Source organism: Salminus brasiliensis, chromosome 4, assembly GCF_030463535.1.
Source record: "Salminus brasiliensis chromosome 4, fSalBra1.hap2, whole genome shotgun sequence".
NCBI classification, from domain to species: Eukaryota; Metazoa; Chordata; class Actinopteri; order Characiformes; family Bryconidae; genus Salminus; species Salminus brasiliensis.
The window spans coordinates 8447016-8464206 of record NC_132881.1 but is presented as its reverse complement, the minus strand read 5'-3'; the positions used below and the strand labels follow the sequence as shown (position 1 = coordinate 8464206).

The following is a 17191-nucleotide window of genomic DNA, read 5'->3' as shown; positions in this document are numbered from 1 at the left end:
TGGCTATGCTGGTTCTATTTAGAATTACAGGTATCCTAATAATGTTCACTGGTACAAAAGCAGTAGCCTATATTTTGAAATTAGGAGGGTCAGATGGCATGGAACGATTGCTATGCCAATCTTTTATTTCAGTTTTGTTATCTTATCATATGAATGGCAAATAGTGCTAATGTTAATGTTCCTGGAATATTAATGGTTCTTATGGAGTTCTTATTTTGGTCCATAGGAGGTTGAACTTTGCTGAGAGAGTATAAGGATAGTAATGGTAGAGTTATTTATATAGAAGCCAATATAAATTGGGGGGGGGGGGGGGGGGGTTGGGGGTAAATAACACTGTGTAATATCTATGCTCCTAACATGGAGGACCCATCTTTCTTTCATGGAGTTAATAAATTGGGAAATGCCCAAGGACAAATGCTTTTGGCAGGAGACTTCAATTAGGTCTTAAATGGGATATTAGATAAAAGTAAATAATCAGGTACCTCAACGCCGAAGGATAGAGCTGCCATTCACATGCTGATGGTGGACAATGACCTGATTCAATCCTAGAAACCAGGAATGCACATTTTACTACCACTGCCATAATTCCTACCCAAGACTTAACCTTGATTTTAATCTCCCAGAGTCTAACCAATAATATCACTGATAGCACTATCAACGCTATTTCCCTGTCGGACCATGCACCTGTTTAGCTTTGTGTGAATATACATTCAGACAGGCTTAGAAGAGGTAGATGGAGAATGAATACATCTCTACTACAGATGTCTGAAAACCTGTATTAGACCTGATCAATATTTAGCACTAAATGAAGCCACCCCCGCAGGTTATAAATATGTACATAGCCCTAGATTATCAGGCAGAGGAGGTGGAGCATGCATAATCTACCAGAAAACGCTTGATACTCAAAAACACTATCAAATTCACTTTGTTTGAGATTCTCTACGTTAATATATCAAATCCAGCCACAAATAAAAATGGATTCACACTATTATTTGTAGGCCTTCAGCACCACACTCTGAATTTTTAAAAGAATTGAGTGATTTTGCTGCAGACTTGGCAGTGTGCAACAACAAAGTTATAATAGTAGGAGACTTTAATATTCATTTTGAAAAAGCAGACGATCCATTAACAAATGCCCTTGCATCAATATTAGATAACTGTAACTGGACCCACACATTACTGTAATCATACCCTAGATTTAGTCCTGACCCTGGGTGTTAGCATTAAGCTTAGTAACATCAGACCATTATCTAATCTCCTATGAGCTACATCTTAGGCAAAATGTTAATTTGGCCCCTTGCCACTTTTTAAAGCATGCAATAACCCAATGACCACTGTACAGTTTACTGAAAACCTTCCAGACCTACCGACCTTAGCTTACACTCCGTTAGATTAAACATAGCTAGATAGATTAACAAACGGCCTTTAAAATACCCTTCAATTAACCTTAGACAAGGTGGCTCCGCCCGCACAGTGGTACAGTGATCAAACTCGTACCTTAAAACAAACAGCGCAGAAACTAGAGCAAAAATGGCGGATGACCCAAGTGTCCCAAGATTCCAGCTTCTTTAACCAGTAATGTTTTTATGGACTATTTTAATAATAAAATAGAAAACATTAAACAACAAATCCAACACTCCTTATTAAATCAAAAATTTGACCTTAAATCAAAATTGCCTGGTACAGCTGCTTTAGAACATAACTTGGTTGTAGAATAAAGGCTGGAAGCCTTCTACCCACTTCCACAGCCAGAACTAAAAAAAGATTTCCTCAGCAAATTGCACAACCTGTACACTTGACCCAATTCCCTCTAAAATACTATACGAAATACTCCCAATTATAATCAGACCTCTTTTAACAATAGTAAATTCATCCCTTAGCTTAGGGTATGTACCCAAAACCCTTAAATTAGCAGTCATGAAACCTTTCATTAAGAAACCAAATCTCCTAGTCCATCCATGAATAAGAAATTCCTATCTGGATTCAGACCCCATCATAGCACAGAGACAGCCCTAGTGAAGATTACAAAGATCTCTTTCTTGCCTCTGATCAAGGCTACGTATTCTTTATTAGCCCTACTAGACCGCAGTGCAGCCTTTGATACAATACGTCACACTATTCTACTAGAAAGATTAGAGAAAATGGTTGGAATCACAGGAACAGCCCTACCGTGGTTCAAATCATATCTAACTGAACACCATCACATTTATAAAGATAAAAGATTTATCCTCAAATTACACAAATAAGATATGGAGTTCCACAATACTCTATTTTAGGACTGCTATTATTTACATTATACATGTTACCACTGGGCAGTTATAATTTCCATTGCCATTGCAGATGACACACAGCTCTATATATCAGCCCAACATGTTGATACATTTAGATTAAAGAAAATGGAGGACTGTGTAAAGGATATAAAACTCTGGATGTCACATAACTTCTTTCTTCTTAACAGTAACAAAACAAAACTTCTCCTTTTAGGTCCAAAAGACACTAGAAATAAACTATTTTTATTTAGACTTAATGTTAGATCAGCTGATTTTTCCATTATCCCTGGTCCAGCAACTAAAAATCATTTGACTGAATAAAGATTTGAATAAAGTAAACCATCACTTACCTGACTGGTGTGACTGGGTAAGGTCTTGGTGTAGCACCTTCTCAATGTTTCCGGAGAGCACAACAGATTCCAGGAAGCAGAGGAGAAGCCTTTCTCTGTGATAGAGGACCGGACATCATACCCAATTTCATCACTTTAACTGGTGGTACTATTTCCACATATTTCTCAGACTAGGAGAAGCTGCATTTGCAAACACTAGTAAATGAAACTTCACAGAAATTAATCGGGCTGTCTTACTAATGAGCTAAAAAACACAGTCACTTAAAATCCAAGCACATTTGAGTTTGAGAACCTTGAGTTTGGAAAGCTCAGTCAACTTAGTTTGATATTGGATCATTAGATATTCGCTTTGCCCCTCCTCTCACTCACAAACATCCCTTAAAACCTCAAACATGACTTTAAAAAAACGATGGAGAACAGAGAAACTACACTCATTATATTTCCTCAACATTTCCAGTCTTTCCATTTGGACAAGGATATTTAATCAGAATAGCCAGAATTCCTGCAACAGGTGCTGTTGATGCTAAAAGACAAAATGTGCGGAAATCAAAAACTCTCAGAGATAAAGAGCTGCTGGTGTTACTTAAAGACAAACAAACCTACTGAAGAACAGAGAAGAAATTAAAATCAATGACAAACCTTAACTTCTTCAACAAACAGATTTGTTTTGCACTTTAGAGGTTCTAAACATGCATGTAGCGCATTTTCATAATGAATAAATCACTACTGTGACACTGTGGTACAATATGCCTATTTTAACCATTTTTAATGTAATATAGTTCCAGTTAAACATCCATAAAGCATATAAATCCAAAATCAGCTGTAGTGTAGAGAGACATCTGAAATATACTACTACCCTTAGAATAGCCAGATCACAATTTACAAAACAAGTACTTAAGAGAGCCTGCAGATTTCTTGTGGACTGCTCACTAGTGCTTGAAGGTGGGTAAAATTTTGTCTGTACTCACCCTCTTATTAACGGTACTTACTTGAAGTCCATAGAACCAATCCAAAACATAGGAGTTGGAAAGCTCTCACAAAGTGGTTTGTATTTCAGACATCCTTCTTTCTGATAAGTTTATAATCCTGGGTGTTTCCTTGTGAAAGGAAAGTCTGAACCATGGAAATCCCTGGTTTGAGTTGCTGAGAGTCAATTCAGGAGTGATACATTTGTCTTCTGTGTGTAAAGTCTATCCCAGCGTCCATAAGAAGAGCAAGTTAGTTGTAAGGACTGCAAATAGAGAAACAAACAAACAGAAAACAAGACAAAAGTGAAGCTTTCGGCAAAAGCACAACAGAACAAAACCTCATGAAGCCACATCTAAACCACCTTGCTGCTTCATAGTTCCCTCCCTTTTGGCTTGTAACCTGGCCTACTTCCAATATACTGCCACATAGTGGATGGAGTAGGAATTACCATGAAAAAAGGTCACAACACTGGAGTCAAACGAGTGTCAGCTATGGCTTCAAGTAGGCCTAAGTTTTAGGATTTTTTTTTTATGCCAATATAGAAAATAGACAATAGGCAAGTGGTTTAAAGATCCAACCACAACAGGCCCAATAAGACCTAAAGAACTAGCACAACAGGCCCAACGATAATGATCATTACAAATCAATACACATAACCAATCATCAAAATGATTGCATTTTCAACTAAAAAAACATTCTGTTAATAGTCATATCTCATATGAAGACTTTTGTATCCTTTGAAAAGAACTAAATCTGGCATGTGTGACTGTCTCCTATAAATACTTATAAATAAATGAACACATTGTAAGGTGAATGCTGTGCCAAGCTCTCACAAAGTGGTTTGTATTTCAGACATCCTTCTTTCTGATAACAGTTTATAATCCTGGGTGTTTCCTTGTGAAAGGAAAGTCTAAACCATGGAAATCCCTGGTTTGAGTTGCTGAGAGTCAATTCAGGAGTGATACATTTGTCTTCTGTGTGTAAAGTTTATCCCAATGTCCATAAGAAGAGCAAGTTAGTTGTAAGGACTGCAAATAGAGAAACAAACAAACAGAAAACAAGACAAAAGTGAAGCTTTCTGCAAAAACAGAACAGCACAAAACCTCATGAATAAAACATACACAAAGCTTGACTGAATATAGAAAGAATTAAATGATAGCAAACTTACAGTGAGTGTTAGAACCTATAGTTCCACCAGTAAGGATCTTCATTACAGTGAGGCCTGAAGTGAGCCACATCTAAACCACCTTGCTGCTTCATAGTTCCCTCCCTTTTGGCTTGTAACCTGGCCTACTTCCAATATACTGCCACATAGTGGATGGAGTAGGAATTACCATGAAAAAAAAGCAGTCACAACACTGGATTCACACGAGTGTCAGCTATGGCTTCAAGTAGGCCTAAGTTTTAGAATTTATTTATGCCAATATAGAAAAAAGACAATAGGCAAGTGGCTTAAAGTTCCAACCACAACAGGCCCAATGAGACCTAAAGAACCAGCACAACAGGCCCAATGATAATGATAATTACAAATCAATACACATAACCAATCATCAAAATTATTGCATTTTCAACTAAAAAAACATTCTGTTAATCGTCATATCTCATATGAAGACTTTTGTATCCTTTGAAAAGAACTAAATCTGGCATGTGTGACTGTCTCCTATAAATACTTATAAATAAATGAACACATTGTAAGGTGAATGCTGTGCCAAGGTCCTGCACAATTGTTTCTTATTTTAGTGACAAATAAATAGCAATTTAATACATTTATAACTATTTTACAAAGTTAGTGAGATAATGTTTACATCAATCCTGATGCTTTAAATCTCTCCCACATGGTGAGGTATACAGTTGATTTATTTAACAATGGTATCGGATCAATACTGTGTATCGATCAATAAGTTTATGTATTGGTATTGATTATGTATGGTGTATCTGTAAATGTAACATATAGGAAACAACATATGACAGCATTATTGTAAGGCATTTCTGGCAACTTCACTGGTTAATAGAATATGCCTACATTGATAAATAAATAAAGTTGCACCCTGATTGGTGAATGTTTAGCATGTCAAATGTATGCTTGAATGTGATTGGCTAATACCAACCACAATAATTGACATATCAAGTCCTCTGGTCAGACTATTATAGAACAGGCTAAAGATGCAGCATGTAAAATTGCAGGTTGACTGGATGAATGGTTTCTAAGAGTTATGTACTATTGGCCTCGCTTTCTTGTGACAAATGTCCACCAAACTTGACATACCCCCTCAAAATAATGTGCTGAACAGATTTTGTTAAAATGGGCTTGTTCAAAGTCAAAGTGTTCAAAATGTACAAGTTGACATTATTCATTATAATTATTATTAATTATAAATATTGCAGGTATTTTGCTACCAGATATGTGAGGATTGGTAAAAAAAAAAATCTTGAAGTAGGAAGGATCAAGAAATTACCAAAGAAAAAGAAGAATTTTGTGTGTAGGACACAGATGCTACAGACCAGATGCTATTGAATAAAAGCGCTTAATGCTTTCCTGTAACGCCACCATCAAACCAGTGAATGTCATTTTTCTTGAAGCTGCTGTAACTTCTTTGATGTTTCTGGGATTTACGGCTCTTTATGGCAGGAGTAAACAGACCCAAAGTGTCATTCACAGTGCTGAGGCAAGACTTTCGTAATATGGTATGTGGCAGTGGATGGCATTTTCAGATGATGCAGTGGCCACTTCCTAGTGCCAGATGTTGATTAGGAACTGAACCCCCTTACAAAATGTGCCTCAGCTCTTTACGTATTGGATAGGCTTGACTCTGGGCTTAAGTTTTCTCGCTAATCGGAGGAATCCTGCTTTGTGAAATGCCCCCCATTAGATGAGCAGAATTACTGGATACATTTGATTCATTTTGTTGCTCTTGATGTGCAGGTATCCCACCAATGCAGAGTATGTCCAAGTTACCAAAGCTTTAATGGCGAAGAGCTCTTTTCTGAGGGATGATGAGGAGAACAGTTATGGAAGTTTATTTAAGAATGATTTTATTATGGTTGATCACAGAAGAGTAGTTGGTGTAATATTGGTATTGGAGAGATTTGAGTAATTCTCTTTTTATGGTTGGGACTGATATTTTGTGTCTTTGATGAGGAAATCATGCGTTGTTGGAGAGGATACTATGTCTGAGGCCCACAATAAGGTGTTGCCTGAAAAACCTGATTTGATGATCGTGAAGGACCTTATGAAAGCCTTTGCATTGGCAGCATGGAGAACTAGCTGAGGGAATGACTATTGAAAAGCTCTTGGAAGATTCTTGGGGGTAAGTGGAATAATGTAATGGGGAAAAACAGCAGAGCCATCAAATGTGATGTGATGAACCAACTTCATATGAATAGTTGTGTCTTTTATAGTCTATTATAAGATATTTCTGACTGTTCTAGGTTCTTTACTCTCCACTACTGCCTTCATCACTACACTTTTTTGCAACATCATAATGAAGCTTATGTGTATTTTAAGGTTAATGCCATCCATCCTGTGATGGTGTACATTGTCACCGCTTCATCTGAAACAGTGCTGGATGTTTTCCTCTAAAGGACTCCTAGGTGATCTTCAGGAGATGCTCAGCAAAAGTGTAAGCACACCACTTTCATTTCCACCAGCAGACCTACAGAAGACTCTTAAATTCAGTGCTGCTCTCAGAGGTGTACAGGGTCAAGGAGAGGTGCATCAGTGTGTATCTAATATTACACTAAATTATTAAGTATTCCCTTGATGCTATTGGTGTGTGGCAGATGGAGGCCCTGCAATAGGTGGCAAGAAATTCCCAGCACCTATTTCTCATTTCTATCCAATAGAAATGAGAAATTTATTTCAGTGGAATTTGTTTATCTTACACTTCATAAAGTAATGTGAAGGAAAGGACACTCTCCCTCTCTATGGAGTTCACTTTTTCTGTACTCAAGAGTATAATACAATGTCTTTAATATTCAGCCTCTAATTCACTCACTATTAAGGGCACAGAAGCCATGCACTTGTATAAAAAAGTGCACTCCTATACAGAGAGAAGGAATCCGTTTGGAAGAAACAGACATCTTCACCTCTGGTGTGTAAAGGAGTGATACAGGAAGTCATTCCTGCTGGTACTATTATATTTTTCAGTTCATCTGCTTTTGCCAGGCCTGCTCGCAACTGAACTGTCAGTCAGTGTCCCCACTCATCCATTCATGAGTCTTTCTGCTCATTCATCTCAGCCGCTGTACCTGTTGACATTTGTACATTAATGTATGTGGCTGCTATGATGATTTAAGTATAAATCAGTTTGCAAGTGCGGACCAAGCTAGCTGAGGCAAGGAGGCAACTCGAGAAATTTAGGCTGGAGTTCTGGGGCTTCGAGCAGATGGAATTCGAGGCCAGACCCCCCCTTGCCAGGTAGAGGTTGAGTAAAATTGGATCAGGAGGAGCAGGGGTGGTGGATGCAAGTTTCGTCACGAGAATGAGAAGGGAGAGGAACGGTTTTATAGCGCGTAGTAATAGAGGGGGAGAGTTTGGGCGTGGTCCTTCTCCCAAACTTTCAATTATTACAGAACTCCATTTTGAGGATAAGGTGTGATTTCACTTCTCTGCAATTCTCTCCATAACAGTACATTTTATGTAAATGTGTCTCATTCATATCGGGGGGAGGAGTGCAGGCAATGGAAAACAGTTGGTGTCTACCTGGGGGGGGAAGGGGGGGGGATGGGGACTGGTCCTAAGCTTAAAAGGCATGAAGGCATATGCCTTCTTCTGCAGACATGGAAGGCCTGGCTGCTCACAACCATTGGAATCCTAATAAACCTGGAATGAGACGATGGGGAGAATACAGAAATAGAAAATGTCATGACATGAATGTAATAATGGAAATAATGCCATGAAACAAATACCACTGAAATCCTTCACTCGGTAGGGGTCATATCAGTGTCTGTAAAAAACATACAAAGCATGACATCCTGCCATTCTATTACACAGAAATGAGGACAAATTTAGTTCAAATGAGAGCTGTCTTATGTTCAAACTGGGGCCAGGTTCTGTGCAGTAACTGCATCCATACGTTTGCATCCATGAACTGACAGTCCTTCGTAGAGCTCATGTCAGTCATTTTTACACAAATAACACGTATGTGACAGAAGAGATTCAAAATAATCTTATTAGTTTAAATTAAAACCTATATCTAGCTTAGACCTAAGCCTAGACAAGCCACTGACCATTGTAATAAATTGAATAAAATAGGACTATAATAAATGTAAAACAGAAGAGGCAGCGAGCTAGATGATGGGGGCTGTTAATGTTTTAATAGAACTAATTACACTCATTTATCCAGACATTACATGCTGCAAAATGCATTTTACATGAGACACCCACACATTGCTGGACCCCCTGACAGATATCTCCATTATGCGCACATGCACTCAGTCTCTAATGTTGTTGAACTGTGCAGGTTTAGTGTGATGTGGTGTAAGGTGATTGAGTTTGGAAAAAAGTCGAGTCTACTGGCCTCCAAGTGCGTTGTCCTCACAACTGCACAACTATACGCTTTGACTTTGGCTATGTTTTATACTTTAGTTGGAGAAGCGGGCAGGGAAGAGGAGTACTCAGTACAGCTGGTTATTCTAGTGGTCTACAGCTTTGTCTGACGTTACCACACCAAGGACTGGTACAGAGATATTCCGTTTCCCTGAATGGCTTTGTAGCATATTTCTGTTATAGAGGACCCTAACGCTCATATATAGGTATTGAAGTTACAGTTATTGCCACAGTCATAGCCACAGTTACTGTCACAGTTAATGTTACTGTGTGATGGTAACAGTAATCCACGGATGAGGTCGTTTACAGTTGCAGTATAGTACTAAGTACTTAATGCAGAACTGCTGTAACACACAGTATTGTGCAAAAGATGACTAGAGCAGAACAGGCAGTGATGGAAATGCAGTGCAGGTGATATACAGATGTCCAATGATGCTGAGTAACAGATCAATTTGATGGATTGGAGTGTAGATTTGTACAATCTGATGGCTGTAGGAAGAAATGACCTGTCAAAGTGTTTTTTCCTGCAGTGAGGTCTGCTGCCCATTGGGTGCTCTCTGTCCATGTAGTGTTTTGTGGACTGGGTGAGAGTTCTTCATGATCACAGACACCTTTGCCAACATCCCATTACCCCCTCCAGCACCATCTCCACTGTGTCCAGTTTAGCGCCCAGGACTGAGTCAGTCAGTCTAATGATCTTGTTCAGCCTGTTTGGGTCTTTTGTTGTAGTATTGCTGCCCAGCACACGATGGCACAGAAAAATGATACTTGGCACCACAGATTTGTAGAAAGTTCATAGCAACTAGGTTGTCACACCAAAGAACCTCAGCCTTCAAAAAGTAGCGCTGGTTTTGGCCTTTCTTGTACAGCTTGTCCATGTTCACTTCCCATTCCAACTTGTCCCACAATTGAAAACCCAAAAATCGTCCAAGACTAAGCTTAATCCCTGTGCAGGAAATTGGCCCCTGTAGTTTCATGGTTCTTTCATAAGAGTCTGGAATTTCATCTTTATACTGGATTTATAATCACTGTATGCTTTTTATCATCACCTACATTTGTATAAAACTAATTCCAACTGAAAATGATTCTGATCTGCTATTTTGGGGGTATTTTCATTTCACTTCTCACTCTGTGTGGCCAGGCCATCTGATAGCATACCAGCCTGGTCCCTCAAAGCCCTGCAGGTTCTTGTAAGATGGTTCCACTGTTGTCTCATTTCTTCCACAAGTAGAGCCTCTTCCTCGATAAGTCTCTCCAGCTGCATCACCTTGTCAAAAACGTTCTTCTTCATGTCTAAGTGTTTCAGAGGATATAGGTAGGGCTAGCTCGTATTGGGTTTCACAGTAAACAGGATGGTGCATCGGTAAGGACACAGGAATAAAGACGAGGCAACATCATTTCTTCTTATTAAACTGTATTGTAATCCAATAGTACTTCGCAGTACAACTTGACATTCAGCACTGCTCACAGTCTGAAATAACAAAAAAAAAAAAAAAACATCAAATCATATTCGAACAAATATTGTAAACTGCTGAATCAGATAAGAAATGATCACTTAATAAATAATAAGTATTAACATTCAGTTCTAGCAGGAATAGTATTTAAGGGACATTACGTTCTAGAGAATATGCACACGGTTACATATAGAGCTTCCCTATATGTTTGGCGAACATGAGAACTGCACTACTATGTCCTCAGGCGGAAGCCATTTTTCGCACAGAACAAGAACTTTACTGCAGCTCGAACGACTTTCTTTCTCTCTTTATTCTTTAACATGGAGTAAATTCTCACAAGGAACAAACTTGAACAGCCAACTAGCTGGCACTTACTTGTCGTCATCAACTCAATGCATGGATATCACCAGCTGAACTGAATTGGTTGGCAGGGGAGTGTAATTGAATTGAAAGGCGATGCACACAGCATCAGAGCTCCTGCTTCTCTCTCTCACTCCACACATCATTTCCAGTTCTCCTGCAGTGTGAGTGTTAATAATTTGACATCTGATGTTAGTGCTGCAACTGTCTGTCCTGACTACACAGGCAATGCGTGACTGGTTTTACATTGTGGAGGAAGAAAAGCAGAAGCACTGTGACAGTTAATCAGAGGAGTCGGGCGTTCAGTCACTTCTCCTGACTCTGGAACATGGTCACTCTGTGAGGTTGAAAGCACAGTTTAGTGCAAATGGGCAAAAAAGGGGGTAAAAATGTCAGGTCTAATGATCTTCATGGTCAGAATCTGCACATTTCTATGGTCTGAAACAAATGAAAAGTCTGAGTTTAATGAGTTCAAATGAAGAGTCACGAAAATAGTTCATGTCAAAATTAACATACCAGAATCCCAAGTCATAACGTCAGCGAATACAAAAGTAATCGTAGCATACATCAGAAACAGCAGTGCTGCTAGAGTTTTTAAACGTTGTGTCCACTCACTGTCCACTCGTTTAGACACTCCTACCAAGGTGGTAGGTGTGTACAATTACAAGCCAACGTCTCCAAAGCAGAATGACAAGCTCGGTTTGTCTACAGAGTGAACAGTGAAAACTCCAACAGCCCTTCTGTGTCTGATTCAGTCACACCAGTGCAATAAACTGGTACTATCTGGGTGGTGGATTATTCTCAGTAACACTGACAGGGAGGTGGCATGTTAATGTGTGTTGCACCAGTGCGAGTGAGTCAGACACACAGCAGTGCTGCTGGAGTTTTTAAACAGATCAGGGTCACTGAGAATAGTCCACCAATCACAAATATCCAGCCAACAGCGTCCTGTGACCAACTGGAAATGATAGTCTTGTGGAGGTCCTGAATACTAAAGAAAAAGGCAAAGGTGTGCTGGCAAAGTACACAGGGAAAAAGATGGATTACAGTATGTAACTGTACAACAACCAAGACCTATATGGTCAGTGGAACTGATCAAATGGAAAACGTGCAGAAACAATGAGGTGGTTTTATTGAACATGCTCACTAGAGTATAAACACAGTATAAAGATTATGTAAGGGTTTAAGTGTACGATGTGGAAGGGGCACTTTGCTCCATGTAAAAATGTATTTGAACTGGAAATTACCTATATTGACCTACAACTTAATGTTACTGTCACAGATTTCACATTTAAAAATTAATTCCACAAGTTCATGATGTCTGGGAGGCAACCTGAACATGGCTACTTACCAGTTACTCGATATAGATCCCCCCTTTTCTGCTGCATGCCCAAGAATAGGCCTTCAATCACATGTTGCAACCCCACTGGATCATCTGATCTGGGTTCATGTGGAGCTGTAAAGAATATTTGTCAGGTTAAGGTGGTTGACATTAAAAGTAAATCTAACATATTAAGATAAAGACAAAACAGTAAATGACTAAACAACATGGGATGTAAAATTAAAAGACGACACCCATAAATGTTTTACCAAGAATATCTGAGAATCTATCTATAGTTTGCCTTATTTTTAGTTTTAGGGTGACTAATAAGTATTCCAACATTTTGACAGAGAAAGTCACATCACTTAAGCAATGAGAAAGCAATTATACAAATAATTTTGAAGTTTGTTTGCCATGGTCACTCTATCAGTTAAAAGGGCAGGTGTTAAAATATACTTGTAAAAAACAGTAAGATGATCCTCCCTCCTGACATGGAATGTGATCATATCCACTCAAGCTGTAATGATGAAGGAACTGATAAAGGTGCTGTTTCACCAGGAATGACACCAGTCAACAAATATGATCAATGAAAAGTAGGGTAAAAAAGCACAATACATGAGCACTGTAAGTAAAGGTACACTTCCCAGCCTTACTCATGTATTTTGTAGTTAGAGCCACTCGTGGCAAAAAGCTGTTAAATATGGTAGTGCCTACCCCTGTTTGGTTTCTGCCACCCTGCTGCACCTACAGCATTTATATCAGATGTCAAGAATACAAATTTGAAGTTTAAAAACACCACCAATATGGTAAAATACTTAACTGTGTGTTCGACAATACACAATTACCTCACATTTTGTAGAACGCCCCTTTGCATGCAGAAAAGTCTAAGTCATCCAAGTCAAGTTTTGTATTTCTGGGAATGTCTGAGCCGGCTTCTGCAGATAGGGCCAATATCCACACATTATATCAGTGCAGAAGAACTTTCCGTTTGTTTTTGTGGCCAGTTCTTCTTGCAAAAATGGAGGATTGGCAAATATCTCCCCCAGTACATGTTCAGACCTTTAAGCAAACTGCCACCTCCAGGACGACTTCATCACATATGATGTTTGTCTTTTTAGAGGTCTCTCTGGCTGCAGCCCATGTTGATGTCCCACAGATTCCTTTTCCATGTACCTGTAACACAATGTCACTATCAAATATATACAAAAAGTAAATCCTGCTTCACTATGTACAGCCTAAAGTGTTTTGATAAATATCTTACTGGCTTGGCCTTCTTACAAACGAATCTTTATCACTGGCAAAAAAATGCCATCAGAAAATGTCTGTTCCTCTAAAGAAAACATTAAAGATAATAGAGACACTCCCTAGAGATTCTGACAGTTTACAGTTATTAATAATAACACAACTCTTTGTTTTGCTGAAACGATGTAGTTTTCGGTTTCCATCGACAGACACAGCAACTGTATCTAGGGTGCAAACTGGGCAAGAGAAGTGGTCAATGCTACAGAATTTTTTTTTTCATGATGACAATATGTTCATTCAAGGAAAGCTTTTTGGAAGATACACAAATCGCCACAAATGTTCCCATTCTGGAATTAGGAAAATACTGAATAACAGTGGCATTCTAATTACAGACCTGCAGAAATAAGGACAAGTGGCTTTTCAACAGCCTCACCCTTCCAAATTGTTGTGAACAACATTTTAGGTGTAAAAAATACATACCAATAACTTGGTGTGCATTTACATCCGCAAAGCATTGTTCACTAGCTGAAGCTTCAGATGTTCTTGCATTTTCTGGATTTTTTTTTTTTTTGACATTTTCATACATGACGTATGTTTCCTCATAGAGGATGGGAAGCGGAACCATTTTTTGTTATTGTTCAGCGACTCATGAAAATGTATTTTACAAAATGACCTGTAAAGGAGGGACAAGGCACTGGTGACCCGTGTCCATCATGGGGGTCAATGTGGACACTGTGGAGAACTACAAATATCTAGGAGTTTACATTGACAATTAACTACACTGGGCTAAGAACACTGACGCCCTCTACAGGAAGGACCAAAGTCGTCTCTATTTTCTAAGGTCCTTCAATAACTGCCAGACTATGCTCAGGATCTTCTAGGAGTCTGTGGCAGCAAGTGCAAGTGCATTCTGGGACAGGCTGAGAGTGGCAGACACCAACAGACTGAACAAACTGATCCAAAAGGCCAGTGATGATGTGGGTGTGGAGGTAGACTCACTGAGGCAGTGTCAGAGGGGAGGATACTGTATAAGCTGCATGCCATTACGGATAATGGCTCCAATCCACAAGAACACATTCAGTGCAAGACTCATCACCAAAATGCACCACAGAGCACCACAGGTCATTCCTACCTGTGACCATCAAACTCTAACTCCTCCCTCAATGTGTGACACTGTGGTTCATCAGAAAAATACTAAGATTATACTGTTCATATGTGCAATAATAACAGTAATGCAATTCATTGAAATATGTGCAATAAATCAGTGGTGCAATAATTTCAACACATTACACATTATTTCACACATGGTGATTTAGAAAGGGCTGATTACCCAGACATGGATTGATCATAATCCCAAACACTAACTAGCTTTTTTCCAGTGGTGATCTTCACTGAAGTTCTCTTTTAGTCAAGGACCAGATTTAATGCAAGTCTGGGAAACCAGCTCAGATAGTTCTAACATTCAGATGATTAACCTCAAATAATCAAATTAGCCCATTTTCACAAAACCCATCATGTAAAATCCTGTAATTCTAAGGTCATATGGTGTGTGTTTCTGTACTGTGCTTACATTTGTTAACTAAGGGAGTATAAAAACTAACCAGAAAACCAGCTAACATAAACTCTACCATTAACTCACCTGTCCCCGTGTCTACCTGGTCCCTGCAAGAGGCAGAGAAAGATAATGAGAATCAATGATGAATAGATGTTCAAAGCTGTAAAAAAAGAGAAAGATCATAATTACACACAATTAGATCCAGTGTGAAATCAGTTAGTACAGCATACGAGATCTCTAGCCAGCACATCGTGACAACCACAAAAAAACACCAGCTGCTTTATCTAGCAAGCGCTCCTCATTAGCCACCTAGCGCTAGCTAGCTAATGTACGAGCTCAGCTGACACCTCACTCTACGCTAATGAATGAGCAGACAGTGTCTCCCGTTCCCTTATCTTCGTATAAGCTTTTGGTAAAAGATATGTTAGAAGAACCTCTGATTTAACCACCAAACTATATGAGAATGGCCACAACTACAGCTCGCTGTGTACCTGATGCTATGTTAGAGGCTGCATTAGCCTAGCCACCAAGCTAGCTGTTACCTACTAGCTAGATAAATCACCCTTAATCAGTAGAAAGGACCCAGTTCCCCTATATCTTAAACCTAAAAAGTGGTCAGAGGTACGTATATCCCATGAGACCAGGCTGATTATTTCACTTATTAATTAAAAACAATAAAGATAGATATATACAGGCAGACAGATATATAGATCTATAGATAGATATATTGGCATAACATAAAATCATGAAATGTAATATATAGTAACAGTAAATTACTATTAGGCCCATATTTGAAGACAGATTTTGGATTACTGAAAGAACCCTGTTGATGACAGGAGTGATTTTAATGTGTTCAGGTGTTGGTGCAGGTGTGTATACATGAGTAAACTCAGGTGAGCACCAGTTCACAAATGCATCTTTCAAAAGTCAGAGAAACAGCTGCTGCTGGAACTTTAGAACTGTGTCTTTATGATGTAAGAATGTTCTATTATCAATCATTCCATTAAACTCCCAGTCGCTCCTCTGATCCTCCAGCTGCAGACATGTAACCAGCACCCTCTCCACACATCAGGACAGCAAATGTAGGACAAACAGTCTTTTCATTATTCCTGCCCGCCGTGGCAGTGTGCTTTAGCCTTGAGGTTGCTGAACTGACTGGGTTTTTAAAGTCTGCTGCTGAAGTGTGTTTTAATTTTAACTGGATAAAAGTTGTAATGTTGAGAAGCTGATGATGTTTTTGGGATGGTGGACAGACTATTAAAGTTTGCAAGTGTTGAAGAATTTAATCTATTGATCTATGTAGGATTAGACAGGTAGAAAAATGGATAAGTAAGAAACAGTTACAAATAAAGATAAGACAGACAGAAGAAGTAAACATACAGACTAAAATGTACATAGATAGATAAAAAGAGAGAGAGAGAGAGAGAGAGAGACAGCTGAACTACAGATGGACTAAAGATGCTTGAAATAAAAAAGAGAAACATCCTGACTGTTCTACAATTGATTTAATACAGTAATTTAACTAACTGTCCTAAAAATTCTCCAAATGGATAAAAAAAAAATGACGAGTTAACAGATACATAGCTAGCTAGAGAGATAAATAGACAGATAAATAGTTACAAAGATGAATGTTTCAGAGTTTTCTACTCTCAGTATAAGAGGTAAGGGCTAATTTAATTTTAAAAATTCTTAATATTTTTCCATTTACATGATAAACAGCATTATCTGATTTCTTTTTTTTTCATTACAGGAACCTGTGTTTGAAATCAAACAAAGAAAAACAACCTGACTGTCCTACAAATTCTCCAAATGAATAAAAAAAACAAAAAAAAAAACAAATGACAGGTTTATAGACACATAGCTAGCTAGCTAAATGGACAGATAAATAGTTAGATAGATGAATTTCTCAGAGTTTTCTACTCTCAGTATAAGAGGTAAGGGGTAATTTAATTTAAATAACCCTTAATATTTGTCTATTTACATGATAAACAGCATTAACTGATTCCCTCTTTTTTATTACAGGAACCTGTGTTTGAAATGAAACAAACACCCTAACTGTCCTACAATTTCACCAACCGGATAAAAACAATGACGGGTTATTTGACACATAGCTAGCTACCTA

At 38.5% G+C, this 17191-nt stretch overlaps 1 long non-coding RNA gene across 1 annotated transcript; it reads right to left on the bottom strand.

Moving 5' to 3' along the window:
- Nucleotides 1–10375: 10375 nt before the first annotated feature.
- On the bottom strand, nucleotides 10376–13754 carry LOC140554001 (uncharacterized). Its single transcript, XR_011979580.1, has 5 exons — nucleotides 13679–13754; nucleotides 13118–13445; nucleotides 12303–12407; nucleotides 10967–11288; nucleotides 10376–10608 (listed from the first exon to the last, which is right to left on the bottom strand). It is a non-coding gene; the product is annotated as an uncharacterized lncRNA (long non-coding RNA).
- Between the last annotated feature and the right edge of the window lie 3437 nt (nucleotides 13755–17191).